Genomic DNA, 20,518 nt, shown 5'->3' with positions numbered 1-20,518 from the left:
GGGGTTATGATTTCCTCTCTTTTGATTGCGATTCTCCTTTCCAAATTATTCTTTTATTTCCTTTACTGCCTGTTCTATATAAACATTGAATAGGTGGGGGGGGGGGCTGCAGCCTTGCCTCACCCCTTTCTGGATTGCTGCTTCTTTCTCATAGCCCTCGATTCTTATCACTACAGAGGAAGAAACCGACGCATTGACATTATTGCTTTTAAGCCATCCTGTTCTGAACGTTTCATCATAGATCCAAAAATTAGATTTAAGACCAACGAAAACCAGTCAGAAGAAGTTGATGCAGAAAAAAGAATAATTTATGAAGAAACGGTGGACTTCAATAAGCAAAAGTACAAGCTCTCATCCATCTCTGTAATCGGCTTGATGTTAGGTGCTCGTGGAACCATTACTACATTTTTTGTCAACTTCTGCAATACCTTTGGGCTGATTAGAGATTTCATATATAAGATCGCGATTACCACTCTGAAGAAGTCCATCATGATCTTCAAGAACCATGCTTGGGGATCTCAAATAAATGTTTGACGTGCCTCACCCTTTGGCCTACACTTAACCTCATACGATCTCGTTATCTACTGTATCTATATCCATTATTGTTGTTAAGGTAGGCATTGTCCTTGGGCAAGCTGCAGCTGTTGTAGGAAGATTGTATAGTAAAAAATTATTATTATTATTATTATTATTATTATTATTATTATTATTATTGTGATGGACGACTGAAATGCAGTGATAGGCCAAAGAAGAGAAGGTAATACGTTAGGAGAATTCGGATTGGGACAAAGGAATGAAAGAAGAAGTCAACTGGTTGAATTCTGCACCAATCACAATTTAGTCCTTGCTAATACTTGGTTCAAACACTACAAACGACGGCTGTATACGTGGATGAGACCTGGAGACACTTGAAGGTATCAAATATACTTCATTGTGATTAGGCAGAGATTCAGAAACCAGGTGTTAGATTGCAAAACTTTCCTACGAGCAGATGTGAACGCTGGTCACAACTAATTGGTCATGAAATGCCATCTGAAGGGAAAAAATTGAAGAAGGGAAGGAATGCAAGGAGATGGGATCTAGAAAAGTTGAATGAAATGAGTGTGAGGGATTGTTTCAAAGAAGATGTTGCACAAGGACTAAATGAAAAGGCTGAAGGAAACACAATAGGGGAAGAAAGGACAGTCATGAAGAATGAGGTCAGTGTGGCTGCTGAAGAAATGTTAGGAAGAAAGAAAAGATCATCTGAGAATCAATGGATAACTCAAGAGATGCTACACCTAATCAACGAATGACGAAAAATACAAGAATACAAAAAATGAAGAGGGCAGAAGAGAATACAGGTGATTAAAGAATAAAGTGGATAGAAAGTGCAGGGCAACTAAGGAAAAATGGCCGAAGGAAAAGTGCAAGGATGTTGAAGGTTATATGGTCCTAGGGTATATGCTGCATACAGGAAAATTAAGAAAACCTTTGGATAAATGAAAACTAGATGTATGAATATATCTCAGATGAAAAATCACTTCTAGGTAAAGAAAACAAGGCAGAAAGATGGCAGGAACATATCCAACAGTTGTATCAAGGTAAAGATGTAGATGATATGGTTCTGGAACAAGAAGAGGCTGTTGATGCTGATGAAAATGGAGACCCAATTTTGAGGTCAGAACTTGACAAATCTTTTATATAGATAAACAGGAACAGGGCACATGGAATTGATGGCATTCCCTTTGAATTACTGGCTGCGTAATGAGAAACCACCACGGCGAGGTTATTAATGTGTAAGATGTATGAGACAGAAGAATTGCCATCAGATTTTCGGAAGAATGTTGTTACACCTATTCGCCAGAAAGCCGGTGCTGACAAGTATGAAAACTACCATACCATTAGTTTAGTATTTCACGCCTGACAAATTTTAACACCTATTATTACAGAAGAATGGAATGTTGAAACTGATTTGGAAGAATATAAATTTGGTTTCAGAACAACTGTAGGAACACGTAAATCAATCCTGACTTTACATCTGATCTTAGAGGATCGATTTAAGACGGACAAGCCGACGTACATGGCGTTCGTATATCTAGAAAAGGCATTTGATAATGTTGATTGGACCAAGCTATTTAAGATTCTGAGGGTATTTGGGATCAGATACCGAGAAAGAAGAACTATTTACAATCTGTACAAAAATCAGTCGGCAGTGATAAGAATCGAGGGCTTAGAAAAAGAAGCAGCAATCCAGAAAGGAGTGAGACAAGGCTACATTTTCCCCATTTCTTTTCAATGTTTATATAGAACAGGAAGTAAAGGAAATCAAAGAGGAATTTCGAAAGGGAATAACAATCCAAGGAGAGGAAATCAAAAGCCTGAGATTTGCCAATGATGTATTTTATCTGAGACTGCAGAAGATTTGGAGAAATTGCTGAGTGGTATGGACGGAGTCTTGGGTAAGAAGTACAGGAAGAAAATATATAAGTTCAAAACAAAAGTAATGGAGTAGAGTCGTACTTATTCCGGTGATGCAGGTAATATTAGATTTGGAAATTAAGTCTTAAAGGAAGTACATGAATAATTACTTGGGTAGTAAAGTAACTAACGATGGCAGAAGTAAGGGGGACATAAAATGCAGGCTAGCACAAGCAAGGAAGACCTTTCTTAAGAAAATAAATTTGCTCACTTCGAACGTTGATACAGGGATTAGCAAGACGTTTTTGAAGACTTTCGTCTGGAGCGTGGCATTGTATGAAAGTGAAACAAGGATGATAACCAGCTCAGAAAAATAGAAGATTTTGAAATGTGGTTTTACAGAAGAATGCTGAAGGTGAGAAGGATAGATCTTATCACGAATGAAGAGATAATCGAATTGGTGAGAGGAGATCGTTGTGGCGAACTGTTGTATCCTCCATCTGCATTAATCTGCTTGTCGTATTCATATCTTGGTCTATCCCTACCGTCCATACAGTCGACGGATTGATGATTCAAACACAACGCATTATGATTATTATTGGTAAGTCCAGCTCCTTAGCTGAATGAACAGTACCCAGGCATTCGGTTCAGAGGGTACCTAGTTCGAATCCCGATCGGGTCGGGGATTTTAGCTGGGTATGGGTAGTTCACCTTACTCGGGGAATAGGTGTTTGGTTTCATCCCAATTCACATATCTCCATTTAAACACAAAACAACACATCGCACTTCCAACCATTCACAAACACAAAATAGTGAATGTACTGGGTATTCCTCCACATAAGGTTCACGGTAGGAACAACATCCGGCAGTAAAAGAGGGACCAAATTCATATGTCCAACGCAGTACACACCCAGGACTCCTCTATGGTGAATGAAAAGCGGTGGAAGGAGAAGAATTATTAGTGCTACCAAGTTCTGTTGTTCAACCCCGCCATCTTGACCGTTGAAGGCTCGGTTTAGTAGGTGTATCTGAATTGACGAGGACGGGCTGAGTGGCTCAGACGGTTGAGGCGCTGGTCTTCTGACCCCAACTTCGCAGGTTCGATCCTGGCTCAGTCCGGTGGTATTTGAAGGTGCTCAAATACGTCAGCCTCGAGTCGGTGGATTTACTGACACATAAAAAAATATTCCTGCGGGACTAAATTCCGGCCCCTCGGCATCTGCGAAAACCGCAAAACGCGAACAAGCTCGAAGCCGTCACTGCTGGATAAGTAACGCCGGCCTCTCTCCGCTGAGTTCCTTGGTTCAAATCCCGGTCAGTCCATTGAGATTTGTGCTGGGCAAAGCGGAGGTAGGACATTCTCCGGGTACTCCCGTTTTCCCTGTCATATTTCATTCCAGGAACACTCTCCAGTATCATTTCATTTCATGTATCATTCATTAATCATTGCCCCTGAGGAGTGCGACAGGCTTCGGCAGGCGGCACAACTTCTACCCTCGCCGCTAGACGGGGTCCTCATTCATTCCATTCCTGACCCGGTCGAATGACTGGAAAAAGGCTCTTGATTTTCATTTTTATTATTATTAAGAATGGACGTGGCGGCTGCGATAAGACATTTCGCTTCTTAGAATTCTCTATATATAAAATCACAGGCCATAAACACACCATTGGAAATTGAAAACGTAATATATCCAGAAAATCACAATCGAAGTAACTTGTCACAGAAATATATTTCTAATCTGAACACGCGAAACCGCCTCTGTGGTGTAGTGGTTAGCGTGATTAGCTGCCACCCCCCGAGGCCCGGGTTCGATTCCCGGCTCTGCCACGAAATTTGAAAAGTGGTATGAGGGCTGGAACGGGGTTCACTCAGCCTCGGGAGGTCAACTGAGTAGATGTGGGTTCGATTCCCACCTCAGCCATCCTGGACGTGGTTTTCCGTGGTTTCCCACTTCTCCTCCAGGCGAATGCCGGGATGGTACCTAACATAAGGCCACGGCCGCTTCCTTCCCTCTTCCTTGCTTATCCCTTCCAATCTTCCCATCCCTCCACAAGGCACCTGTTCAGCATAGCAGGTGAGGCCGCCTGGGCGAGGTACTGGTCATTCTCCCCAGTTGTATCCCCGACCAAGAGTCTGAAGCTCCAGGACACTGCCCTTGAGGCGGTAGAGGTGGGATCCCTCGCTGTGTCCGAGGGAAAAGCCGACCCTGGAGGGTAAACAGATGATGATGATGATGATGATGATGATGATCTGAACACGCGACCAAACTCGAAGCTGTCACTGCTGAATAAGGAACATACCAGTGATATACCCATCATTGTGGAGGAACGAGTTAACACCTAATACTGTACTAGTTCATGGGACGTAAACTATTTAGTTTGTATTATATTGAGAACGAAGATTTTATTAATTGTTCTCGCTAAAGTGAGAGTAGAAGCAGTCAAAACCTACTTCTGCAGTGGTAATGTCATGTAAATATTTCCATATTTTCCGTGACAACTGGGCCTATCGACGCAACTGTTGCGCTATTCTTCTAGTTGAACATTTCGTATAACTTCAAATAATATAATCAAGTGAGAAACTTCTTCAGCAAGATGTTGATACAATTGCGCGCGATGGGAGGCGATCCCCACGTGTGCTGCTTGCTAAAAAGGGGCTGATATTGCTGTCTCTTCTGATCGATTCCTACCCATCCACAGGGAAGTGAGGGCCAAAAGAATAAGGTATTCCGAAGACCTTCTGTGAAGCGCTATAACTTACGTAGCTGTACTTGGAAACTCTTATTCCGTTCACCTAACTTGTCTTTATTCCCCTATTCTTCCTTTTTTTTTTTTTTTTTTTTTTTACTTTGGTCTAGTCGCCTCCACAGTTGGCTTTGAAGAAGGAGAAGAACCTTGTAAATCTTTAACCGCTCGAGCCAATAACTTCCGTTTCCATTTTAAGTGTGATCGAGAGAGACGTGCATGAGCACACTGGGTAGGCTGGAGTCAGGGAGATGAAACTCGCACAGATGGAATGAATTACGGAAGAGGAAAAACACAGATGATCAAAAATATTACCTTACATTCACTCATTACTACTTGTTAAATATTTCCATAGCCCTGTATATAAATTGATGTCAATTATTTCTGTTTTATTTTCAGAAGTAGTTCAGTGTAGACCACTAATAATATTGTACTCTCTGCTTAATTCAACTTCTCCTTATTTGAGGTGCAAGTGATATTATTGCTCATTCACACCATCTATCACGGTATGTGGAAACCCTACACCGAGGGAGCGGACTGCGCAGATAGGGTCACGTAGTTAGGAGCTTGCATTTGGGAGATGGTGGGTTCGAACCCCACTGTCGGCAGCAATGCGGATGGTTTTTCACGGTTTCCCATTTTCAAATCAGGCTAAAGTTGATAAATGCAATGGCTGCTACTTTCTGAACCCCAGCCCTTTCCCATCCTTGCGTCGCCGAAAGCCTTCGATGTGTTAGTGTGACGTTAATCCACAGTATGTATGTATGTATGTATGTATGTATGTATGTATGTATGTATGTATGTACGTCCAACCCTTGTCCCGTTCCCCTACGGGGTCGGGTTGAAGTGAGATGAATCTTCGTAGCGAGATTTTACGACCAGATGCCGGTACATAGCCTACTCCTATCAAATAGTACCAAGGCGTCTGGCCTAGGCTTAATGTCTCCATCCGGCGGACTAATCATAATCAACTGCGTCAGATGCCCTTGCTCCATATGACAATATGGAGGTTTGGAATTGAATTCAGGCTTTAGGCAGGCTATCTTTAATTATAAATTGTATACCACCAGCCCTCCTACTCTGCCGGCCAACATTCTGATGGTGAATATTTGTTCGACTAACGGGACTCGAACCAGCTAACCACGTATCAGATCATATAAACATGGCACCTTACTGATCATGGCCACCAGACTGGTTATATATATGTAGTGAAGTCTCCGAAAGCCGTAAAAGTAGTTAGTGGGACCTAAAACAGATCACATTATTATTATTATTATTATTATTATTATTATTATTATTATTATTATTATTATTATTATTATTATTATTATTACGTATGTCGAGTCATAAGTCATGGCCACTATTTTGTTTCTCGCAAACAGGAGACAATACGGAAAATCTAAGATATGCATTTGGAAACGTACGGTATGTACTTGCGTATGATGCCACTGGATGGTGTATATAAACAACAGTGTGGGTCTAAGCATGCCCCCAAGTTCAGTGTGTGAGTGAGAGCGTCACAAAATGGAAATCAAAAAGCAGGAGCAAAGATCGTATATTAAAATAGCAGTTCTTCGCGGAAGAATTGCACGCCAATGCCATGCAGAGATGCGGGAAGCCTTAGGTGTGCATGCCATGCCCTATAGAATAGTGGCGAGGTGGGTGGAGACGTTCAGATGGGGTAGAGAATCAACTGCCGATTTGCCTCGCCCAGGCCGTCCATCACCCTGTGGGTGGGGGCGGTAGAATAATACCCACGGTATCCCCTGCCTGTCGTAATAGGCGACTAAAAGGGGCCCTAGGGACTCTGAACTTTGTAGCGTGGGTTGGCGACCATGGGGCCCTTAGTTGAGTCCTGGCATTGCTTGCACTTACTTGTGCCAGGCTCCTCACTTTCATCTATCCTATCCGACCTCACTTAGTCAACTCTTGTTCTTTTCCGACTACGATGCTATTAGGTTTGCGAGGGCTAGGAAGTCTTTCATTTTCATGCCCTTCGTGGCCCTTGTCTTCGTTTGGCCGATATCTTCATTTTTCGAAGTGTCGGACCCCTTCCATTTTTTCTCTCTGATTAGTGTTATATAGAGGATGGTTGCCCAGTTGTACTTTCTCTTAAAACAATAATCACCACCACCACCACCAGGCCGTCCAGTGTCCATGTACAAAGATGTACGGATAATGGTGATCGATCAGTGTTTACATGAGGACAGGCGCTGGACTCTAGCAGAATTGCAAGAACATACAACAATATCAGCGGCAACAATACGGCGCATTTTACACAAGGGCCTACAGATGCGTAAACTTTCTGCAAAATGGGTGCCATGTCACTTAACTGAGGTACAGAAGTGGACTCGTTACGAAATGTCCAGGTCTTTTGGACAACGCCATAATCCTACACGATAACGCGACAGCTCACACAGCAGCCATCGTTCAGCGTCGCTTACAACGGTGGAGTTTGGAGGTTCTTCCACACCCGCCTTATTCGCCTGATCTGAGCCTATGTGACTATGATCTAATCCCCAAAGACAAGAAGCCATTACGTGGACAACGGTTTGCTAACAAAGAGGACATCGTAACAGCATTTCGGAGAGAAGTGTCACATGCAGCGAATGGTATTCAGCGCCTTCCCCACCGCTGGCAATGCACGCCTTGGGTGATTATTTCGAAGGGCTGTAATCAGTGGAGACCTGTCCTTTGTACGTAGTCTTGTGTATTTACTGTCTATACCATAATAAAGCAATGTTTAACTATGGCCTGTATTCTGTCACTTTCCTACGACAATCTCCTGAAATCGGGATTTTTCTTCAGGCACTATGCATAAGTACATGCCCTATATTTCCAAATGCATATCTTAGATTTTCCGTCTTGTCTCCTGTTCGCGAGAAAAATAAATAGATGCCATGACTTATGACTCGAACCTCGTATTATTATTTACACTGAGTGGCTATTGTTAGTTGTCGTGTGCTCTGCCTCTTGTACTATTATACATATCCGCAAGATGGAATTACTGCTGCAATCGTGCAAAATCTAAACCGCTAACAACGGGTGTAACAGCTGATCAAATAGAAAAGGATGATACAAATTTGTACGAAGCTCACGTTTCAACTTGCAGAAATGCCATTGTTGTGAATGTACAATTCTCACGAAACGGAAGTGAAAATTAAAGTACACAACCATTGTTTTAGGACATCTTTGCGACCATTTAGGGCATCAGATTTTGAAATAAATGAGAAATAACTACACTGACATGAAAGTAATGTTTTATGAAATGGTGGTATCTAAATTCTAGAACAGGAACATTTTGTTTCAAAAATATACTTCTAATTTCTTAGTTTTGAACTTAAACGTGATGGTCCAGCAGTTAAACAGAATAGTTCAAATCAAAGAGGTCAACAATGACTTTCCAGATGATAATGATATAATAATAATAATAATAATAATAATAATAATAATAATAATAATAATAATAATAGATTTTCACAATACTAGACAGCAGACCTAAAGTGTCGGACAAATGGTTCAGGGAGGTAAGAAAGGATCTCAGACAGGTGGGACTAAATTCGGAAGACATCTCAAACCGAACAAAGTTTAGGTCAGTGATCGACAGATTTCAGGGATTCCATGACGAACCAAAACTTAACCGTAGGTGGACGGACGAAAGAAGACAGGCTGCCAGAGAGAGGATGCTGAAGTTCTGGGCTGTGAGGAAGGCTTCCAGAAACATGTAATTGTTATCTAACGTGGTCTCTAAAGGCCGTAAACGAATATAATAATAATAATAATAATAATAATAATAATAATAATAATAATAATAATAATAATAAATGTTGAGAAGTTTCTGCTAGATTTTAAGCCCTGAAATATTCAAACATTCCCCGAAATGCGATATATGCTTAGAAATACTTAAAATATGCAGCGTGTACTTGTAAACATATTTTCGCTTCAGAGTCAAATAGGGTTTAAGCGAATTAAAAACAAATGTCGTACTTCTTCAAATTTTCTTTTGCATTAAGAGCACAGAATGTCAGAAGGATTTTGTTAAGATTTTCTGTTGTTAGGTTGTGCATGCTATCAGACAGTAGCAAAGAACTCACGTGCACCATATTAGGATCAAGGCTCTTAGTGTTGTGAATGCCTTAGTCATGTATGATATAACATCAGTCACCATGAGGAGCAGTTTCTCACCCAACAACCCCCCACACAATACACCTAACTATTTGGCCATAACATTTCTGAAATTTAGTAAAGACCTAGCAAACAGCCAGGTTCTATGAATTTTTCATCTGCAGAAAATGTACCAGATATTTACACAAGGTACACTAAAACAGCATTATTAATTAGCTTGATACAGTCTACATATATATCGGAAAATCAAGGTTCTCTGAATGTGCCGCTGTATTTACGAACTGCGTCAGTTGAAAGTTACTCCATCCGCAGTAAGAATTATACCTCAGTTGTAACCACATCGAGGATAATAAATCTATCATTTTAATGAAAACATAAAATTCGTATATCATTTAATTGTATTGTGCCCGTCCTAGTCAGTCATCGAACACGAGACACCCCAGGGGTGCTCAGTTCGGTGGCTGTAGGCTTATAAAATAAATGAATGTGGCAGGATTATCATAGGGTTCATCAAATGAGTGCGTTCCAAATAGAAAACAAATATGACACTTTTATTCAATTAAATGCAGTATTTGCCATCCTGAAATCTATGATTGTGATTATGATCGTTACGTTATGGATTTTTATCTGGCTCTTGATGTAACAAACCTAGGCACACACAAATGGGATGGTACACGGCAGTTGTTTCCCTGACATTCTAACAGAGTATTTACATTGCAAAAATTTTTTTTTTTATCGTCTTCAAATTTATTAAGTTATTTGTTTAAAGTTGAATTAAAAATTTTCATTCAGAAAAATGAGGTCTGGGCCAAGCCTTCATCGATAATCTGGAAAAAATGCAATAATTGTAAGAACGAATTTAATAAAGAAATAACCAAGATTTAAAAAGTTAACACTTATGACAAAATAATAAAATTTACAATCGTTATCTTAACGAAAAAAATGAAAAGTTGAATTTGCCTTGGTTTTCTCTAAGTTAATCCGAGACGTCGGATATACCTGTTCACGTCGTCTCACATCTCCTTTCGTGAGAATTTATATTGAACGTTAAGTATTTGACCAATGATTAAACTAAATAAAACGCCTCTCGGGCTTGCAAACGTAAACAAATGGGGATAATACCATCCATGTGGAGATCCTATCCACTACCAATCGATAATATCAGTGTCACATGTCTCAGAATAGAACACATAAAAAAAAATAACCCTCTAAATACTAATAAATCACTACTTCTACAACTAACTACGGAAATTGGTAAGAAGACTGTGAGTACTAAGAAGAAAATATCTACATTATGTACATGTCGACGAGTGTCGATCAACCGTTTTACTCTCCTATTAACAAATTTATTGAGTTACAGAAAGATTGAGTTATCACATGAGTGTAAAAATTACATCAACGAATGAGCTGGTATAATCATGAATCAGACATTGTTTAGATATTTCGTCGAAGACTTGTTCTTTAGACCTAAGGCCTTCTCGAACATCCATCTGTACCTTGAGATTGAAATTACTGGATTACTTGAGAAAATTTGGGATATTCCCACGAATTAAAAGTACATCGATAAACATGGACTTTCATTTTCTTCATCTGAAGACACTAATATTAGGCTACACTGCATTTATCGCGAATAATCCATAAACATGTGAAAAGCTCAGTTTCGCGAAGACTCATACCACTTATTCCATATACTCTATACGTACAATGTACCACAATGACGACTTTAACCTGTCGCATCTTAATCTCAAATATATAACCGTGAAAAATCAGGACCTACCATCGTCCTACAAATACACAATATCCGCTTAAAAGTGTCTCGATGATTAATTACATCCAATTAATTATCACATGCTTCCAATGCACATGTTCACATTAAATTCTCACATAGAATTCGGACTCAATATCCCGATGACACGTTGTCTCAGACACGAGGTACAAGTAGAAGTTCAAAATACAAGGAAAATATAGAAAATACAGACGAAATATTCTACCATTAAATCCATCAAACATAAACTAATTCATATTCGTGACGAAATTTACTCAATAAGCAAAGATGGTGTCGATAACACATGGATAACTCTATCAGAACCCTCACTGTCAAATTCATGGCCACATGGTCATTAAATAATCACATGTGTCAGTTTTATGACGTATTCGAGCAAATAAACTGCCATAAAAAAGTGTCAAAATAGCTTACGAAGAAAAAGAAAGAATAGAACAAAACTACATAGAACAGATATAAATGAGACGTAATCGACTTAACTTATAGATGAATCTTCATGTCTGGAAGTCTGGGTTCTCAATCAGCCATGCCAGGAAGAAAGAATCTGCATCCCGGCGCCGCCAACGATGGTCAAAGGTTTAGAACCTCATGGTGAAGCACTGGTAATCCATGATGTGAGATTCCGTCCTCTTCTGGAATTTATTCACGTCCACGTCTTCCGCGTCCACTCGTAAGACAGCTGAAACTTACACAAAATATTTAAGAGTAGGCTCCAAGCACACACGTAACAGTATTTTAGAGATGACACGTACTTTAAGGGATTAATGTCTGCACATTCGACGTCTGATCACAGCACTGTTCTAAATTATATCCAATTTTCAGACATGTAGAGCACAGGAGTGAAGCGACGTTCCACGCTGAGCGACTGAAGGTGATAGTCCAAGACACGCCAGAGGGTGTGTGTGAACGAGTATTCGTATCACATGACTTAAATATCATGTCTGGTGCACATGCACGGAAGTAAAGTCAATTGAGGGGCTAAATTCTTCTCCTGTACGAATCTACAACTTCATCACCATCTTAGCCACAAGGTCGTGCAAATTATTCCAAAATTTCAGTTTTTAATTTATATCCTCCAAATGTGCTATTCTTTTATCCAGTTTATTTTACTTTAGTCCTTGAGCCTTCCGTGATTATGCACGTCGCCACCAAAGATATTACAAATATTTCATTCATATCATTCCTCGCAATTATAGGTGACACGCGCTGGCCTCCTTCTTCCAGTCACCAACCTTCATTTTTTTATTTTTATTCCGTTAGCCAGTCGGCCGCTCTCTGCACAAAAAAACTCGTTCTCGCCCCTGTCCAAGGTCGCGCGCACCCCATCTCGCCGACAAGCAGACACAAGCCGCACCAACACCTGTTCACTCATTTGTGGCCTGACGGTCACATCCACCTCTTACTGGGACAAAAATTTTTAAGCAAGATTAAAAATTTTTAAAATCGTATTCATTCCTTAAAATGTGGTCCGTATGCTGTCCACTTCACTGTTTAATTTTCCATGGTATTTATAATTTCAGGCGTCTGTCAGTTGTCTGAACGGTAATCATTCTGCACGGCACAAACTGGTATTTCTTCGATAGCCGACCTGGGTCTTTCCTTTTTTTTCTTTCTTCACTCTTCTGCTTTACGGTAGAGTCTTAGGTTCGAGGCATTGAATATAAATTCCTGTCGTCCATCGAGACTTTGGACTCGGTAGGCGTTGTTGTTATACGACCTTATAACCTTAAATGGTCCAGTATACAAGTCAGCAAACTTGCCGTAAAATCGTTCTGTAGGGCTGGAGACCATCGGTTTTCTCACTAAGACCAGTTCGTTCACTTGTAAAGGTCTGTGAAATCTTTTCCTCGCAACTCTGCGTAACCTGCGGTCAGCCTGTTTACGCAGGTGCTCTGCTGTTATTTCAATGCGCCTTGCTGGAGTCGGTTGTACGTCAGGCGGACATTGTACGATGTTTTCCCAAGGTCGAGAGGGAAACTGCCCGTGTTGAATAAGAACGGGTATCTGGCCTGTAGATTCATGAATGGTGTTGTTATGGCAATCCATAAGAATAGGCAGTACTTTTATCCAGTTCCAGTGACATTGTCCAGAGTATATTCTGCAAAACTTAGCGATTTCGGGCATGACCCGCTCGGCTGGGTTACCGGCTGGATATCTGATTGAATTTAAGACGTGTTTGATATCAAGCTGTCTCATGGCTTGTTGGAACTCCTGAGATGTAAACTGAGGACCATGGTCCGATAATAAGAACTCTGGTTTGCCCATCGTAGGTATCACGTTACGTGTAATGCGTCTCAAAATTGACTTGGTATTACTCTTCTGTATGGCGAAAAGTGACAAGAATTTAGAAAAGACATCTATGGTCACTACTACATGTTTGTTTCCATGGGTAGACCTGGGAAGTGGTCCGAATAGGTCGATTGCGAATACCTTTCTGGGCTGTTCAGGCAATAACGGAATGGGATATTGTTTTAGCAGGCGGTTGTTCGGCTTTACACGTTGGCACGTGTCACAGGTTCCGATTGTTACTCGTACCATCTCTCTCATCTTTGCCCATGTGAATGTTTCTTGTATAGCAGCCACCACCTTATCTGTCCCAGCATGACCTGTAGTTCGGTGTGTTAACCAAATAATTCCCTTCTGCAATTTTGCAGGAACCACAATTCTTAATTTCGTGTGGTCCGCGTCCACATATTTATGTAACAGTTTATTGAACATCAAGTAGTGAGATGCCAACTTGTGGATAGCTTCATAGTCTAGATCACCAGCTACCAGCTTCCTTTCAAAGTAATCAATTAGTTTACGAGTAAAGGTGTCTCGTCTCTGCGCCTGTCGAAGATATCCGAGTCTTCTTAGTATTTCTTGATCCTCATTTATTAGGTCTACATATTGTACAGAAGCGCTATTTTCTTCCGGATTCCGGCTCAGGGCGTCAGCTATGACATTATTTCGTCCATGACAGTGTTCGAATTCAATGTCGAATTGTTGAACAAAGAGAGACCACCGTGAAACACGTTCGTTTGCAATTGTGGTTTTCAACATGAACGTTAAAGCCTTATGGTCAGTTCTCAATATCACCGGGTATCCGAAAACAATTTTCTGCCAATGTCGCAGAGCACAAACTATGGACAGCATCTCTAGCTCAGTAGTGTTATAGTGCAGTTCATGGCTCCGTAGTTTTCTACTATAAAAAGCTAAGTACACTTTATTCGTAGGATTAGTAACATCTTCTTGGAAAAGGACAGCTCCTATTCCTATTGTGGATGCATCCGTCTGGATTATGAATTTAGAATTAAAATCTGGGTAACCCAACTTTATGCTTTCATTGAGTAAAGATTTTATTTTTCTAAAGGCCTCTTCACATTCGTGGTTCCAGCACCACCTGTTGTTTTTATGTAGCAGTTTTTGTAGTGGCGCTACTGTATCAGTATAGTTAGGACAATGTTCCGAAAAAAATCCACATAAGCCCAGGAATTGCCTTACATGTTTGACCCGTCGCGGCCGCGGAAAATTACTAATGGCCTGAATCTTCGCAGGATTAGGTCTTATCCCTGTACCGTCCACAACGTGACCTAAAAATAAAATCTCAGGTTGGCAAAAGTTAGACTTTTCCAAGTTAATTTTAAAACCAGCGTCTTGCAAGTTGACCAACAGTTTCTCCAACTGTTCCAGATGTTCTTCAATACTTTTACTTGGGAGAATGATATCATCCATGTACCTCACGGTCTGTTCTTTCACCTCATCTGTGAGATTTCTATCTAAGGCCCTCAGCAAAACACATCCTGATGTCTTGATTCCGAATGGAAGTCTGACGAAGACGTAGGTTTGCTGGTCAAAGAGGAAACCTGTTAATAGTTGTGATTTATCGTCCAACACTATGTGATGGTATGAAGAAACTATATCAACTCCGGTCAGGTACGAACTACCCTTAAATCGTCGGATCAGGTCTTTCAGGGGCGTAACTTGATTGTGTTCTGGTATGATACGCCCATTTAATAGGCGCGCGTCGAGGCACAATCTCAAGGACCCGTTCGGTTTACGAACCACGGCCAGTGGATTAACGAATGGAGTGGTAGCCTTTCGAATAATTCCATTAGCTTCCATTTCTTGAATAATTTTCTTCACTTCCGTGAAGTACTTCTCAGCGATAGGATAAGGTTTACGTTTGTACGGTGTCCAGTCATTGACTAGGAGTGAGTACTTGAAATTTGGGATCTTTCCCGGCTTGTCACTGAAAACACTCTCATATTTTGTCAATAATTCGAGTAATTTTCCCTGATTCTCCTTGGAACATTTGGCTTCGCTGACCTTTCTCCTTACTAGGCTAACGAAGTCCTCCTTCGTTTCATCCTCTGCCATTTTCTCCGGTGAGGTAAAAAACCCTTGTTCTATTTCAGTGTTTTCCTCCTGAATTACCTCAGCAACTGAGCTAGCCGGGCTATCTTCGTCTTGATCCGCCTCTATCTCCCTGGCTTTCAGTACCTCATGATGATCAGACAGAAGTGACGTTCGTTCCACTGTATTTGCGTTATACAGATAAATTTCATTTTTTTGCATGTTGATAACGGCATTGTACTCTTTCATAAAGTCAGCTCCCAATATAAGATTAAAATTAATTTTGTTCATGACAACAAATATGTGTGGAAATACAGTGTTACCTAGCTGGAGATCAATGTACACCTGTTCTTTGCATGTAGTGGTTTTGTCCGGAATTATTCCCTTTACTTTAACATTTGAGACCGGTATAGTGTGTATGGCATGTTTGTTTTTCAGTTCCTCACACAGAGCTTTAGAAATGATACTAATGGATGCGCCTGTGTCTACGAGAGAGTACACCCTAAGACCGTATAATCGGGTGACTATAATTGGTAGCCCCTTAGACTTATCAAGTTGACATGGTTGTTTTTCCTCGATTAGGTCTTCCGGTTTCACGAACCATGAATCTATTTGAGCGACTGTCCATTCCTTCATATAAAATAAATCGTTAAAGGAGAGTGAAAAAGTCGGTCTTAAATTGACGTTTTTTTTTTCTTTGATCCTCCGGCGCGTATTGTGGCGCGGAAGGATTTAGCTCCCTAGCCTCCAGCTGTTGATTCCTATGTCGTTGTAACTCTAAGCTTTCGGCTCCTGTCACATCTGGATCGGTGTCTTGATTATGAATGGCGTCCTTCCATTTTGAGCCTTTTTCAGTTTCCTTCCGTAATTCTTCAATGTACCTCATGCTTTCTCGATGACGGTTCTCCATTTCATCTCTGAAATTCCGGTAGTTACGATCTGAATAATATCTAGGTCTATCATAAGGCCTATTCCGTCTATAGTCCTGTGGTCGATCCCGTGTCCTGTAATTTCCCCTTCTTCGGACATTCTTCGGATCTTCCATCCTGTCCTCTCTGGGTCTCATTCTTCTCTCTTCCCATCGACGATCGTACGCTCTGGGATAGTTTTTGTACTCTTTAGGTCCACTCTGATTTCCGTTTTCAGGCATTTGAGGCGAATTCCGGTTTTTCGGAGTGTCTATTACGTTGACCTGATAAGTATTGCTCCTTTGAGTTTTCGGTACTGTTGAGACATTCATGGTGTGGTCGAGCTGTCTGAGAATAACCTCAGCCTGCACGGCGGTCTGAACGTTAGCAGCAATGAGTAAGCGCTGTACTTCCACAGGAAACTGCTTTGTTATCGCCTGGACCAACTCATTTTCAGATGGTGGAGTGTCGAGGTCTTTCATTCGTCGTACTTGATTACAGAAGTAATTAGCGTACTGCGTCTGCCCATCTGTGGAATATTTTCGTGAATATAAATCCAACCGTAGTGCTTGTTGCAGATCCGCTCCCCAGTATCTCTGTAGGAATAAGCGCTTGAAACTTTCATAGTCTTCAAACGTATAACGGAAAGCATGGTACCAGTTGAGCACGTCTCCCTCTAAAAATTTCTCCGCTGTTCGCAGATGTTTTTCAGTAGGGATCTTCTGTTCACGAATATATTCATCAAGGTCCCTAATGAAATTTTTAGGCGTGACCCCGTTTAAGTTGTTGAATTTTCTAGGCCTGTCCTCGCTCATTCGGATAAAATTAATGATTTGAGGTACGCTTTGTGCCGGTGTAGTACTGGGATTTACTGTGGGTTGTTCAATGTGGGTAATATTCTGAGACGATTCAGCTACAGGCGATATTCCTTCTGTTACAGTAGATTTAGCCTGTACGACCTCTTCGACATTACTCTGTCGGTCCATTAATGATGTCACTAAGACCCTAGTGCTCCTATCCTGCAACTTCAAGAATCCTACTTCTTTTTCTAATTTTTGGAGGGCGTCCATATTTTCCTCCATCTTCTGTTTCCCGGACTTGACATCTCCGGCAAGATTAATAATTTGCTCGAGTATTTCCGACTTGTCTTTGTCAATCATGCTCTTGATATCATCGAACTGGAGTGAAATATCTTGTATCTCCATTTGGTTGACTGAGATACTGTCCTTTACGGAACGGAGATCATCGTCGACCTTCTCTTTTATTTTCTTCAAGTCTTCTGCGACCTCTCCTCTAAGATTTTTCACTTGTTCTGACATCTCTTCTTGTGCCGTAGAAATCTCTACCTTTATAACATCTATCTCCTTCCTCACAGATTCAATGTTATTTCTGACTAGGACTACGTCACTCTGAAGAGCGGTGACCTTCCCGGTGATAACCTTATTATCCTCTTTAATCTGGCTCGTCAAAGTAACAACTTGTTCCAGGGTTTTTTTCTGATTTTCCCTGCACTCTAACACGATATTGTCAATCCGACAACTAGTTTCCTCCAGTTTTGCATATAGTTCGTCACGACCTTTTTTCGCCTCTTCCTGTATCGCAGCACCCATAATGTTCATTTTCTGACTCAATCGTTCATTACTATCTTCCTGAATTTTCCTAAATTCCTCTTTATTCTCGTCTTGTGCTCTCCTATTCTCTTCCTGTGCTCTCCTATTCTCTTCCTGCATTTTTCTGAGTTCCTCTTTATTCTCCCCCTGTGCTCTCCTACTCTCTTCCTGCATTTTTCTGAATTCCTCTTTATTCTCCTCCTGTGCTCTCCTACTCTCTACTGTCATAGTCTCTAATAACTTCCTAATCTCCTCGAGATCCATTCTATTATTCATAAAGTGACCTGTGTCAGCAAACGCCGAAATGCAGAAACTTTCCCCCCAGACATGTTGATTGTGACAAGGCAAATTCAAGTTTCACGAAGAAAATTCCTAACCCTCATTTTTCCATGTGAAACACATAATCTTAAGTAAAATACTCTGAAAATTCCGCGTACTCTGTTAGAATTCTACCTAACTGGGATGGCATTAAATCTGAAATGAACCTGCCGAACCTTGAATAATTAATAATTTGAGCAAGTCAATTTAAACCACGTGGAGAAGCAATTAATCAAGTTCCACGATGGATTAAGCCACATTTTTAAGCCACAAATCGAGCCCCACGGATGGGAAAAGCCACTAAGATGTGCCCGTCCTAGTCAGTCATCGAACACGAGACACCCCAGGGGTGCTCAGTTCGGTGGCTGTAGGCTTATAAAATAAATGAATGTGGCAGGATTATCATAGGGTTCATCAAATGAGTGCGTTCCAAATAGAAAACAAATATGACACTTTTATTCAATTAAATGCAGTATTTGCCATCCTGAAATCTATGATTGTGATTATGATCGTTACGTTATGGATTTTTATCTGGCTCTTGATGTAACAAACCTAGGCACACACAAATGGGATGGTACACGGCAGTTGTTTCCCTGACATTCTAACAGAGTATTTACATTGCAAAAATTTTTTTTTTTATCGTCTTCAAATTTATTAAGTTATTTGTTTAAAGTTGAATTAAAAATTTTCATTCAGAAAAATGAGGTCTGGGCCAAGCCTTCATCGATAATCTGGAAAAAATGCAATAATTGTAAGAACGAATTTAATAAAGAAATAACCAAGATTTAAAAAGTTAACACTTATGACAAAATAATAAAATTTACAATCGTTATCTTAACGAAAAAAATGAAAAGTTGAATTTGCCTTGGTTTTCTCTAAGTTAATCCGAGACGTCGGATATACCTGTTCACGTCGTCTCACATCTCCTTTCGTGAGAATTTATATTGAACGTTAAGTATTTGACCAATGATTAAACTAAATAAAACGCCTCTCGGGCTTGCAAACGTAAACAAATGGGGATAATACCATCCATGTGGAGATCCTATCCACTACCAATCGATAATATCAGTGTCACATGTCTCAGAATAGAACACATAAAAAAAAATAACCCTCTAAATACTAATAAATCACTACTTCTACAACTAACTACGGAAATTGGTAAGAAGACTGTGAGTACTAAGAAGAAAATATCTACATTATGTACATGTCGACGAGTGTCGATCAACCGTTTTACTCTCCTATTAACAAATTTATTGAGTTACAGAAAGATTGAGTTATCACATGAGTGTAAAAATTACATCAACGAATGAGCTGGTATAATCATGAATCAGACATTGTTTAGATATTTCGTCGAAGACTTGTTCTTTAGACCTAAGGCCTTCTCGAACATCCATCTGTACCTTGAGATTGAAATTACTGGATTACTTGAGAAAATTTGGGATATTCCCACGAATTAAAAGTACATCGATAAACATGGACTTTCATTTTCTTCATCTGAAGACACTAATATTAGGCTACACTGCATTTATCGCGAATAATCCATAAACATGTGAAAAGCTCAGTTTCGCGAAGACTCATACCACTTATTCCATATACTCTATACGTACAATGTACCACAATGACGACTTTAACCTGTCGCATCTTAATCTCAAATATATAACCGTGAAAAATCAGGACCTACCATCGTCCTACAAATACACAATATCCGCTTAAAAGTGTCTCGATGATTAATTACATCCAATTAATTATCACATGCTTCCAATGCACATGTTCACATTAAATTCTCACATAGAATTCGGACTCAATATCCCGATGACACGTTGTCTCAGACACGAGGTACAAGTAGAAGTTCAAAATACAAGGAAAATATAGAAAATACAGACGAAATATTCTACCATTAAATCCATCAAACATAAACTAATTCATATTCGTGACGAAATTTACTCAATAAGCAAAGATGGTGTCGATAACACATGGATAACTCTATCAGAACCCTCACTGTCAAATTCATGGCCACATGGTCATTAAATAATCACATGTGTCAGTTTTATGACGTATTCGAGCAAATAAACTGCCATAAAAAAGTGTCAAAATAGCTTACGAAGAAAAAGAAAGAATAGAACAAAACTACATAGAACAGATATAAATGAGACGTAATCGACTTAACTTATAGATGAATCTTCATGTCTGGAAGTCTGGGTTCTCAATCAGCCATGCCAGGAAGAAAGAATCTGCATCCCGGCGCCGCCAACGATGGTCAAAGGTTTAGAACCTCATGGTGAAGCACTGGTAAT

The sequence above is a fragment of the Anabrus simplex genome, chromosome 1 (genome assembly GCF_040414725.1).
Source record: "Anabrus simplex isolate iqAnaSimp1 chromosome 1, ASM4041472v1, whole genome shotgun sequence".
In the NCBI taxonomy this organism is placed as follows: domain Eukaryota; kingdom Metazoa; phylum Arthropoda; class Insecta; order Orthoptera; family Tettigoniidae; genus Anabrus; species Anabrus simplex.
The sequence above is the reverse complement of the archived record's forward strand: the minus strand, read 5'-3'. Positions refer to the sequence as shown.